The sequence below is a fragment of the Podarcis bocagei genome (assembly GCF_964188305.1).
Source record: "Podarcis bocagei genome assembly, chromosome: 2".
In the NCBI taxonomy this organism is placed as follows: domain Eukaryota; kingdom Metazoa; phylum Chordata; class Lepidosauria; order Squamata; family Lacertidae; genus Podarcis; species Podarcis bocagei.
The window spans coordinates 102976432-102989021 of NC_138126.1; the positions used below are offsets into that span (position 1 = coordinate 102976432).

The 12590-nt window shown below is 50.4% G+C and overlaps 1 long non-coding RNA gene across 1 annotated transcript in view; it reads left to right on the forward strand.

The window, feature by feature from the left end:
* The window catches only part of LOC308579917, a 194010-nt gene that overhangs the window by 50257 nt on the left and 131163 nt on the right, over positions 1 to 12590 (forward strand). The gene's annotated exons all lie outside the window — the stretch shown is intronic.

The following is a 12590-nucleotide window of genomic DNA, read 5'->3' on the forward strand; positions in this document are numbered from 1 at the left end:
AGCCTTGCAGAGAAACTCCCCCCCATCCGAAGATCAGGGGGGTTGGTAGAATAATAAAGGGGGTGTCCACGCCGGGTGAATGGGGATGCCAAGTTTCCTCGGCTTGGGTAGTGGACAGGTTTGGGAAATCGATGGCGTTCTCGATCCTCTAGGCAAGGACGGTTTGGTGGCGAGCGTGGCGCGCATTGCAAAAATAAATGAAATAATTTAGCCTATCCTTCACCCCCCCCCCACACACGCCCGCCTCTCCTTCCTCACACCGCGTAAAGTGCCTTTTAATAGCGGGAGGAGGAGGCGGGACTAGAATGAGTTAGGTACCACCACCGAAGCCGCCAGCCAGCGCGCTGCCTTCCTGCACCCAGCTCAAGCAGACGCTGCATTTCCTGAACAGCAGCAGCAGCAGCAGCGACGTTTGTGCAGAGAAAGGGATTTGGAAAAGAAGGGGGGGATAGCCCTCAAATGGACACAATGGGCTGGAAAAGTCGACTCAGCAAGCGAGCCCCCCATCTCTTTTTCGGTGGCACCAGAGCAAGAGGAGGACTGCTGCTCCTGGGACTGGACCTCTTTCCTTCCCAAGATCCAGACACACCAGAGCCGGGTCGCTTTCCTAGGCAGCCTTCGGTCGCCAAGGAAAAGCCTCGCTCCGCTCCCTCGTCCACCTCTGCCGAAACCAGGGGGGCTCCTGCGCTTTTCCACGAGCAAAGCGTTCGCCTTCCTCTCGAGTTCTGCTGCGTAGAAAAGTTGAAACGCAGCAGCCGTTTCGTTTTATGGCAACATATTGAGCAAAACTCGGTTGAACTTTGACTTAAGGCATATTTGCAGCATGACACATGCAGACAGATACGGGGACGGGGGTTGTGCACGTGTGTGAGAGGGATGCGGAAATATGCGATAGAAAAACCATAAACGCGCGATTTGCGCGGTGGAGAAAGAGTCTCTGTTACTTATTACCGATCTTTATTGACCTTTCCGTCCTAGGTGGGGAGGGATCTGAGCGGTGATAAAGTTAAACAGGAGATCCTAACTTTGTCTCCTTACTTGGCGGTAAGTTCCACGGACATCATGACTCCCCACTTCAGAGTTAAGCACGTGTGGGATCCGAGCGAAAGAAACCTACGAAGCTGCGATCCTAAGTACACTTCTTTGACATCAGTTTGGCTTTACCAACAAAACGTTTCCTGTGAACTCCGGGAATGACGGACAGACAGGGAGGGAGTTTTTGGCTGGATGGCTTTTGAAGACCCGCGCCCCATCCAGAAGTCAGTTATGCCGGATAATTTTGACGTGATCCCCAAATCAGGCTTCAAGATGAACTATTTCTGTCCAACTGCTTGAAGTCTGGAGCAAAAAACAACAACAACAAAACTCACTCCACAGGGACAGACAGACTTACTTACTATTCAGTACTGTATACAGATTTTCTCTTTCAGACGATTCGCTGTGCTTGTGCTGATAGGGTATAAAAAGGACCAAAAGTCAATATAAATGTATCAGAGTTCAGATCAATAGAGTAGCTAGTTGGGAGTTTAAAAGATACCCAGATAGTTTACCACGATATAGCTGCTTCCCCAAGGATGGATGGATTAGATGGAGGTATATTATATATTGTATTATGGGTTAATAAAGCATATAACACTGGCGCGGGGAGACGACTGCACGAGGTTATTTACAAATTACGTAAAATAAAAATAAAATAAAATAATCACCTCATCGGACAATAGCAGCCAAAACTTTTCTCCTTTTTAAAGAAGCCAGCCGTGGACTACAAAGTCTTTCTTCGCAGCAAGAACGAGCGGTGCCAGCAATACAGCTGTTTCTGCTTAAGTTTAAATACTTTCCAACAGTTTGGGTAGTGAAAATAAAGCCGACCTCAAGAGCCTATAATACGAGGCTCCGGTTTCCTCGCGCCAAGTACCTCTGGGCTTAGCTTTTCGCAAGTTTGCTCGAGCAGGAGAGAAAAAGAGAGAGAGAGAAAATACTAATAATAAATAAAATAATATAATATAACGTAAGGACGGCTGAGGGAGAGGAGATGATGAGGCGTTCGTCGCGTCCCACAAGGGGTGTCACAAGTGTCTGGGGGTTTGTAAACAAAGTGGCCCCGTGTGTGTGGAGCGATCAAGGCGTTTCTCTCCACTGAGAGACGGTGCCTCTTCCCCTCTTCCTTCGACCTCCCCTCCCCGCACTGTCGGGCTCCTCTTGCCGAACCATCCTGCAAGTTTCCCCCCTTAAGCCGCCTCCCCCGCCCTCCATCCCCTTTAAATCACTAATGGCTCTTTAAGACTGCAGCTATTTGTTTTAAGATACTATTTCTCTGCGTTTCATCCCTCAGTGACTTTACTGCCTCTTTACTCCAGTTAACTGTGTTTACTTTTCAGACGATTTGAAGGGACTCAAGAAGAAGTTCAGGCGCTGCGCGGAGAGGGGAGGCAGATAGGCTGGGCGTCATCTCCCGCCGAGTTTCAAAAACAAGGGAGGAAGGAACCACTTTTCCTTCTCTGTTCCGACGTGATCTGAACAGAAAGGATGGACTCGACCCGAAGAGTGGTATGGTTCAAAACTTAATATGCATTCTGGTGCTATTTGCCACGACCAGGGGCGGAGGGGATATTTATAATAATAATTTTTTTAAAAAAAAAGTAAAGAGTTTTGTGCAGCTCCTAGCACAGTGCTTGAGCAAAATAAATCAGACAGCAATAGTAAGATCGCTTAGTTAGGTACGCACGTGATATCAGTGTCAAGGGTGTGCGGTGCTTTCCATTCTAGCTGAAACCCAGCATTTATCTCCACGATCTTACGTATTGGCTTTTATGGCTTCAGCAGTCATCAATCAATCAATCAATCAATCAATCTCTGCATCGGAGGGATTCCTCTGAATGGTAAACTTGACTAGCAAAGGCAGCAATATTCAACATGTTTCTGAACAATATGGGGACAGGGTTTTTAGGGCAGGTTTATTTCCAAAAACGAAACAGCTTTGGCGTTGGGATCAGAATTATAGTACAAAACTTGAATTTAGCAGTCTAAAGTTTAGAGGAAGGGTGAGGTTTGCCTCGCATAACCGTCTCCTCACTCTCTGTTTTCTTATTGCCACTGGGATAAACAATATAGTAACAGGCCACCTCTGGAGTAACCCCCGTGTCTATTCCACGCACCCCGTTGGGTTTTCACCGTCAGTCCCTCACACCTCTACCTGCTCCCCCCCCCAAAAAAAAAGCACAGTACAGACTAGAATAGCTTGTAGGCTCCGGTGCGAAATGCCTGTTCCGTTTCCAATCGCCTTGCTGGGACATCTGAGCTTCCCCAATGTCCGCGCGCCTCCGCTTGGAGAAATAAGGTAAAGGCTTTCTCTTCCACCTTGGCTCCCTCCATCTGGCTACAATTTTGACTGTCTTGGAGCGAGTGCGTGCGCCTGTGTGAAAGTAGAAATAAAACGGTCTAGCATTGCGATTTTATGAAGAAAAAAATGCCAGCAGTTCCATTTAGGATCGTTAGCAGCGTGATAAATTAGCTCCCCCTTCTCCCCGGCTCGCCTCCCCCCCCCCCACCCTCTTCTCCCGTCCCTCCCGGGCTCTCTCTTTGTGTGCGCGTGTTTATTTAATGGAACAGGGGCTGCCAAACACCTGTTCCCCCCCCCCGCGCCACGACGCGTGGCTTTTGTCTCGGCGGGCTCGGAGCTGAAATCGGGGACCAGGAGAGCGTTAGGAGACCGCAGCGTTGGGCGGGGTGTGCGGGAGAGCAGCTAAGGCGATTTCCCCCCCATTAGAGTTGTATTTGCAGTGCGATATGGAGAGAGAGAGAGAGAGAGAGAGAGAGAGAGAGAGAGGCGGGTGGAGGAGGAGAAGGACCGGGAAGAGAACTGCCCGGGGATGCCTCAGCCAAAGGGTTGGAAATAAGAGGAGGAGGGGCCTGTTCTGAGTTCCAAATGGGGATCTCCCCAAGCCTGGCTGGCTGGCTAGCTGGCTGGCTGCCTGTCGATCCCTCACCCCCCACCCCACCCCCGCTTCCCAAACATATCATTCGGCAGCCTGGGGATATAGATCACCATATTCATACCGAGGCTGTATGGGAAACAGCCTGGAGGCAGACGACAGGGAAGAACGAACCAACAGTGCGCATTCTGATATGGATATACTATACAGACGATGCAGTAACGAGCGCGCAGCGTGCAAACAGCGTACCCGACCCCCCCCCCCCCATGCAGTGACAAGCCTGTGGTGCTCGGATCCTGGCGCGCCTGCGCGGCGATTGGAGGGAATGCCTGAGTCAGGTGGCGTCTCGCGCGTGCTCGCGTGGCCCGGGAGAACCAGCGGGGGGCGTCGCGGAGGCGCGAAGCTAGCCGAAGAGATTGCTGTAGGGCTGCGCCGGAGATTGCGACACTGCGCCGGAGACTTACTGGTCGGTGCGAGTAGAGAAGAAGCGGTTCCGGCGTCGGTGGGCGAAATGCGCGCAACACTCACGCAGCAGGGACGACACACGGTGCCATTTCCCAAGCAGTCGGGATTTCCGTTGTCGGTGATGGTTTTTTCCGAAATCAACCCGAGAGGGCGCGTGTAACTGCAGAGTTTACGCACATGACCTCACAGCAAGCAGGAGGACAAAAAATAAAATTAAAAAATAAAATAAAGAAATAATTATTGTCGAGCTGAGCTTTAGGTTCGTGGCATGGTCCGTTTCTACATACCACGAAATCCATATAAACTTTAAGCCGAGGTGGACCTGAATGCAGGCTCCAGGAAGACGATCGAGTCAATCTAACTCTCTTTTATTCTTTTGCAAATTGGTAAAGGATCACAGCTCAATGAAAGAGTATCTGCTTTTCATGCAGAAGGTGTTAAGTTCAGTCATCTCTGGGTAGCGCTGGGAACGACTCCCTCCCTGCCTGAAATCCTGGAGAGCCGCTGGCTGCTAGCCCGTGTAAGCAATATTGAGGTAGAAGGATCAGTGAACTGACTAGACTGAAGGCAGCTCCCGATGTTCCTCGCGTGGACAGAAGCACCTTCCTTTTTTCCTTTTTTCACTTGGCTGACCCAGCCAGCTCCGCTCCGCCCCTTTGCGCATTTGAAACCCATTTCCCCGTTGTGTCCATAGAGGCCGGCCAATAGCTTCGAAGAAGCTCGGTGGTGAGTGCGCGGGTGTTGAAACGAAGGTGTGCAGAGAGGGAGGCGTGTCTTGCTCTGCTCTGTGAATGAACCTGAGGTGTGCAGGTGTCAAAAGTACTCCGTATTAAATAAGAGAGCGAGCGGAGCATGTATGTGCAGAGGCGTGCCTTTGTTGCGCTTTGTGGCCTGTGTGCATTTGTGTGTGGGCGCAGGGCACGTGCCACGGTTCTGCAGCGCTCATTCATATGAACACCAGGACAATCTCTCATTGCAAAGAAAGGGTCTTCCAGGTAAGTAAGTGCAGCCCAATCTTCAACGTGCCATCCGGAAACGAAGACTCAGCGGGTGCAATGAACATGGACTTTGAGGAATTGTGTAAAGCTAGGATCTCACCTTTCGCTTGATGATGCTCAGAAGTGCCCCTTGCAAGAGTCTGTGGGCGCCTCCGTGTATTCAGACAGCTGTGTCTCTTTTGCGTTTTGCTTTTTTCCTCTGGACTCTTGATGTGCATCTGTGCAGCTTGAATGGATGTGGGTGAGACGCGAGAGGAATCCTTGCAGCATAAAAGCGCTGACGGATGTCAATTTTATCCCGATTTGTGACCACCAAATTGTCCTGTCCCATCATGAGCCCTAAGGGCTGCTGGAGTCCCCTCTCACAACATGCTAATGGATCGAGGGATGTTGTGAATGTTCTTGATGTGAGCGTGGGGTCAGGGGTAGCAGTTACTATGGACGGGAAATCACCAGGAGGTGAACAGAACTGAATCGTGGCAGCGCAAGGAGTCTTGCTTGTAGGAGATGATGTCAGGTTAGCAGCAAGTGTAGAGCAAGACTATCATAGAATCATAGAACTGTAGAGTTGAGAGGGACCCTGAAGATCATCTAGGAATATGCGGTTGCCCCATACGGAATCGAACCTGCAACCTTGGCACTGTCAGCACCACGGTCTAACCAAATGAGCTGTCCACTAGTCAGGGTGGTTGGCGCCAGAAGTTGTTGAGCTACAACTCTCATCATCCCTCACACCATTAACTATTTTGCTTGAGGCTGTTGGTGGCTGTTAGTCCAACACCGTCTGGAGGGCACCACGTTGGTTACCTCTGGCGTAGAGGGATGGGGTCCCGAGTGAGTGCTTTGGTGTGTGGTTTATGGGGGCAAAGGGCGCGTCTAACCCAATAAATACGGCGCGCGTCTCTCCTCCTGTCAGCCGTTCTGTCTCTGCGAGTGAGGCAGAGGGGAGGGGGAGGGGGCTGTTTTGCAAGTGACAGGGAGGCGACACGTGGACAAGGCAGCCGCAGCTTCCTGCCTGGTGCAAAGGTGCCCCCTGCCCCGCACCCGTGTCCCTTCAGCCTGCATCACCCCTCTGGGAGAGGAGCCAAATACCAAATGCTACGCAGAGATGCCTTTGCAAGGGCTTGAGTCTGGGGAAAACCATCGCCCTGGCTAGTTACAGGCACTCTCATCTGATGAGGATGATCATTATCATTATCCACATAATTCGTGTCTCTATTGCCGGTGGAGCTCGCTGCAACGGGATGTAGCGCTGGCCACCAACTCGGGCGGCTTTAAAGAGGAAAGCCAGGCCAGGCCATGCTGGGCAAGGCTATCAATAGCTACTAGGCACGATAGCTAAATTCTGACTCCGCTGGTGGTGGCAGAAAGTCTGAGGAACAACAACGGGGGAGGGCTATTGTCCTGGATAGCTCAGTTGGCTAGTGTGCGGTGCTGATGACACCCAAACGCCCAGGGTTTTTTGGGGGGTGGGTGGGTAGGAAGGAAGCTAGTCTGAGCACAGTGTACCAAACCGAGAGGGCAACAGAAGATAGCAGCGCCCTTAGCTGGGATCGGGGGATGTGGAGAGGAGTCAGCGAATTTCTCCCTGCTGAAGAACTGAGATATCCCCAGCAAACATTCCCTGGCCTGCCCTTGGGATTCTTAATCCCAGTCCGAATATGAGCTTTTCTTCAGTTCCTGGAGATTTTACATTTCTTAATTTTTACTTTTCCTGAAATCTTTGTTCTATTGGACAGATGTGCATCCCACTTGCAACCATTTTTGTTAAAAAAACAGGTCAGATCCTATGATATTTCTCTTTTTTAAAAAAAATAATGGTAATTTTGTGGAGTAGAAAAACAATGCTGTCCCCCCCTTCGCCTTTCACACCGCCTTCAGGCTTTCCCTAGAATGAGTTGGGCAATCTTAAATCCCCTCCCTCCAAGAAAAACCTTAGCTTATCAGGATTCGCCCCTAAATTTCCACATACACCCACACTGCCTTGCTTCGTAGTGAGTTCACCTCCTACCCAGCCGCCCAACCCGATGGGGTCCTCCATTTGTTGAAAACACTTGGCCGGGAAGGCCAAAGCAGAGCCAAGGCCCGCGCGTTGTGCATTTGGTCTCCAAACAAGCGGAGGGAAGGTCACGACCCTGAACCGAGGAACCCGAACCTTCCATGGCTGTATTTAGCATCCGCCCCCACGAAGCAGGACCCGTCCAATCCATTTCAAAGGACGCTCCGCAAGAAGGACGGGCCGGACCTTCCCGTCGCTCGCCCTTGTGGCTGCCCAGTCTGTGCTGAGGGTTCTCGCTTGAGTTGAGCAGGACTTTTTTATTTTTTATTTTTGGGCAGCGCCGGCCGGCTTGAGCAGGTGGCGGCCTGGAAGAGCTGCCCTTCTTCCCCTGCAGGCCAGCGTTGCCTCGGAGCCAGGGGCTGCCGTCTCTGGGCGGCCCGTCCAAGGCAGGACCCAGCGGGTTTCTGCTCAATCCCATCAACGCGCTTGGCTGCCCCGGGGCTGAGGGGTGGTGTGAGAAGAATGAAGCGGAAAGGAGGGAGACCCCCGGCCGCGGGGACCTGGAAGGGGGGAAGTAGGGCGAGAGGGGACGGAGGTCAACGAGGGCTGACCCTGGCTGGGCTGCGGCCAACCAGGACCCTCCCCCCGCAACCTGGGGGCAAGGGGACCCCCTGCACCCCACGGCAGAGTCAGAGGGCAACCCTTAAAAGGCGGGCAGCCCTTTAAAAAAAAGCCTCGTCCAGTTCACCAGAGAAGTCAGAAAGAGGCGGCGGGGAGAGGCGAGACAGTGACCACCAGTAGGAAGGAAAAGGAGTGCCGGCCTCACCCCCTGGGATTTACTGAAGCGCTTATTTGCATGAGCCGGTTCCCCCTTATCTCAGTGTTCGCCCAGCGGGAGTCCTCCGCATCCGTCGGACTGCCACTTCCATCAGGCCACTCCTCTATCAGATATGCGACTGTGCTAGCTGAGGCTCATGGGCATTGTAGTCCAAAACATCTGGAGGCACCAGGTTGGTCAGAAGAAGGCTGACTTCACCATCAGACCACTTTACACAGTGCGCCTGTTCTGTCGAAATTCTAAACCTCCTTTATCAGTAGAAGCAAAGAATGGTAGTTATTCTGGAATGAATGAATCCAGACCTGTTGCGAGTTGCCAGTCTCCTGTTTAAAGCTCTTGGTTTCATGTGGAGGCCTGGGCTTCAGTATTGCACGCACGTCCATGGGAGTTAGACCTATTGGATCCTGTGGGATTTACTTCGGGATAAAGATCGAGGGGATCGGGTTACACATACTGCTTTAGCCTCAGGGCTAAAACTCCAATCTTATACTAACTGAACCGAGGGTAAGTTCTGTAGATCGCAGAGGCTCAGCTTTTGAACTCAGGGTTGCCCTGAAAATCGATTTTGCCTTTATAGCAAGGGTGGGAAATTCCTCTTCTTCCAAATGTTGCTTAACTGAGAATCACTTCGTCCTTGACCGCTGGCTATACGGACTGGGGCTTACAGGAGCTGGAATCCAACGAAGTAGCAAGGGCAACAGACCCGTTTATAGTTCAAACCATGGAGAAGAGGCTTCTCCTTCCCTCTCTCTCTATGACCCCATCTGCACTATATATTTAAAGCCGCATCAGACCACTTTACACAGTCTTGGCTTTCTTCCAAGAATCCTGGGAACTGTAGTTCGCTAAGGGTGCTGAGAATTTTCAGGAGGCACCTGCTCCTCTTTCAGAGCTACAGATCCCAGAATGGTTTAGCAGCCACCCCTTCTTGCCAGGGAATTCTGGGAATTGTACCTCTTTGAAGGGAACAGAGGCTTCCTAACAACGTTCAGGGTTAGCTAACTACAGTTCCCAGGATTATTGGGGGGGGGGGACATGTGGCAGGATACTGTTTTAAATCTATAGTGCAGATGGGACCTTTGTCACACTCCCTGGGAACTTAAATCGCCTTTCTATCATACTGATCAGCAGTGAGTCTTGCCATAAATGGCCTGTCCCATTAAAAACAGGGCGCTCTTCAAATCTCTCCAACTCATCTATTTAATGCAAATATCAAAGCAAAATCACACACCCGTGTTATAAGAGGAAAGCGATAAGGATTATAAAGCACTCAGCACCCGCCCCGGGTTACTGATAACAGAATCAACTCACAATCAAGGGACTAAAGATGAGGGGCGAGGGATACACACCTGCGGGAGCAAAACCCTCTATTTCCCCGGCTGACTCATAGATGGGTGTTTAAGAAGCTGCCATTAAAAAGCACTGTGACCCAACTGACGTGAGGTGGTGGCTGTAAGTCATCACCTGAGGTCGCAGTCACTCAATATTGAATGCGCCGATTGTGAACTCCCTTAGCTTAATCTTCGGCACATTTAGTGGCAAGGGAATCTTCGCTGATTTCAATGGAATTTCCTTTCAGGCTCAGCTCAGAAAGAAGAGGTTCCTGCAGGCAGCGATATGAACAACGCAAAGTCTGCTGCTTGACTACAAATCCCATCATCCCTGACTGTACATTGACCCTACTGCCAGGGGCTTTATGGAAGTGTATTGCTTTATATATAGAACTCTTTGGGGGGGGGTCTTTAAACTTGTTTGTAAATCGCTTAGGTACTTTTTTTTGTTGGAAGCGACCCATAAGTCACCTACTCAGAAGTAAGTGCCACTGAATTCAGTGGGGATTGGTCCCGCGCAAGTACTGTACGATTGCAGCTTAGGCGTTCCTGCATAGAGGTTTGCATTTAAATCAGTCCATTTAAGTCCAAGTGTTTTAAGGTCGGGTGTCATAAGTGTGCAAGGAGAGGAAAATATTGTTATTCTTTTATTACATTTCAATACAGTCGCTTCTCCGGAGAATTCAGGGCCTAGTGCCTGCATGCTTCCCTCCATTTTAACGGAACACAGTGGCGTAGCGTGGGGGGTGCAGGGGGGGCGGTCGCACCGGGCGCAACATCTGGGGGTTAGGGTTAGGGGGCGCAAATTACTTGCCTTGCCCCGGGTGCTGACAACCCACGCTACGCCACTGACGGAACAACAACCCTGCGAGCTAAGTCAATCTGAAAGATGGTGACTGACTGCCCCAGGATCACTAGTAAGTTTAACTGCTGAAAAGGGGTTTGAATCCCGAGTCTCCCCAAAATCTAGTTCTTGGCCACGCTGGATGTCTATGTACAACCACGTTGCCAACAACACATCCGTCCTATTTAACATGTTGGGCAACAACTGATAAAAAGCTTCATTTCTAAAAGACAGGCGCATCCTCACTAAATCCCACTACTCCCCCCCCCAAAAAAAATAATAATAAATAAATTGTGGGATGAGAGAAAAAGAAGCGCCAAAGCAGCTAGTGAACATTCCTTGAAGACGTAAGCTTGCATTTCTTCTGTTCCCAGCTAGGGCTGCTGTTACAGTAGTCGGGCAAAAACCAGAATATATATTTACTTTCCTTCCCCCCCCCCCTCGCCGCCTTCTTGCAAAGCAGCGGCTGCGGTCCTCGCCGCTGAGCGGCCACGGGAAGCTTCCCTTGAAGCCAAGACACACAGAAACAACCATTGCCAGGGAGTCTCGGCGGCCGCAGCAGATCAGAGGCAGCGCCGGACGCGCAAGGAAACTGACCGCGGCGAGCACTGAGTCTGCGCCAGCGAGGCGCTGCGCCAATAGGCGCGCAGCTCGCGGGTCATTGGCTGGCTGAGGACAGCCGACTGGGACTCGATGTGGTTGTTGCTAGAGCCTCTTTTCTTTCTTTCTTTCTTTCTTTCTTTCTTTCTTTCTTTCTTTCTTTCTTTCTTTCTTTCTTTCTTTCTTTCTTTGGAATGTGCCTGACTAGATCACGGTCTTTTATTCTGCATTTGGCTATCTGATTATAATAAACGCCACCCCTGCCCTCAGGTTGTTGTTTCCACTAATATGGATTAATATTACAGTATTAGAGCTTCCCAGCGTTAGGGGCATGTTCATCACTACAGGGACATGGGAAGTGAATTTCCTGCGCCGTACACTTGGGTCACAAAGAGCTGGGTGTCTTGGCCACTGTGTTTCAGTGCATGGCGATGAGAGTGAGAGAGCACTCGTGGTTTTGCCCCGGATTAATTAACCTGCATTGTTTTGGGGGATACGAATTGAATTGGGGTCTTCTGACTCCAACCTCCAGTCAAATGGGACGCATTAGAATAGAATAGAATAGAATAGAATAGAATAGAATAGAATAGAATAGAATAGAATAGAATAGAATAGATTCTTTATTGTCATTACACAAGTGCAACATTGTACAAAGTGCAACGAAATTGGATGCCATCCCTTAAAACATCAAAAGCAAAACAACAACAACAACCAAACAAACCACATTCCAGCCACACCCACACCACACCCATCAAACTCCCAGGTCACACTATCGAGTTACAGCATTCAAAAAGGCCACAGCTCTTGGATAGAAACTGTTTTTCAGTCTATTTGTCTTTGACTTGATGTTTCTATATCTCCTGCCAGAAGGCAGTAGTGCAAACAGACCGTGTCCCGGGTGAGATGAATCCTGCAGGATGTTATTTGCTTTCCTAAGACAACGGGAACCGTACAGTTCTTCCAAAGATGGGAGAGGATGACCAATAATCCTTTGGGCTGTGGTTATGACCTTCTGGAGCACCTTCCTCTCCCTAGCTGTACAACTGTACAATTAGAAGGGGGCAACCATCCTATGAAACTATCTTGACCAGCGGGAAGGGCCATAGCTCAGTGCAGAAGCTCATGCGATGTCCCTGTCTTGTGTAGACAAAAGCCCAAATGCATATGGCTTGGACTGTGAAATCAAGAGCCCCAGTTTCTTGCTAAAAGAAACGCAGGAAAATGCTCGTGCCCATCTCTCGCCGCGGGGCGGGGCAAACACCCTGAAATGGAAATCCTTGGGCATGGGAGTAGCCAGGATTTTTGTAAGGCTACCTTGTTAGGGGGACAGGACTTTTGTAGGAGGGGCGGAACCGGCGTGATTGGTCAGTTAGTTAAGTATTGCCGTTGTTTTACTTGAACCCCCCTTGACTGCGCCCATGCCCTTGGGGGAAGTTGGAGAGACAATCTAGTTTACCAAGCATCACCTACCTACAGACCTAGCACTGATAAATGCAAGGAGAGAAACGTCCCAATCCCAAGAAGACCAGAACAAACTTTACTCCCACCCACCCCATCTCTTCCTTTCTAGGCAAGAGACATTC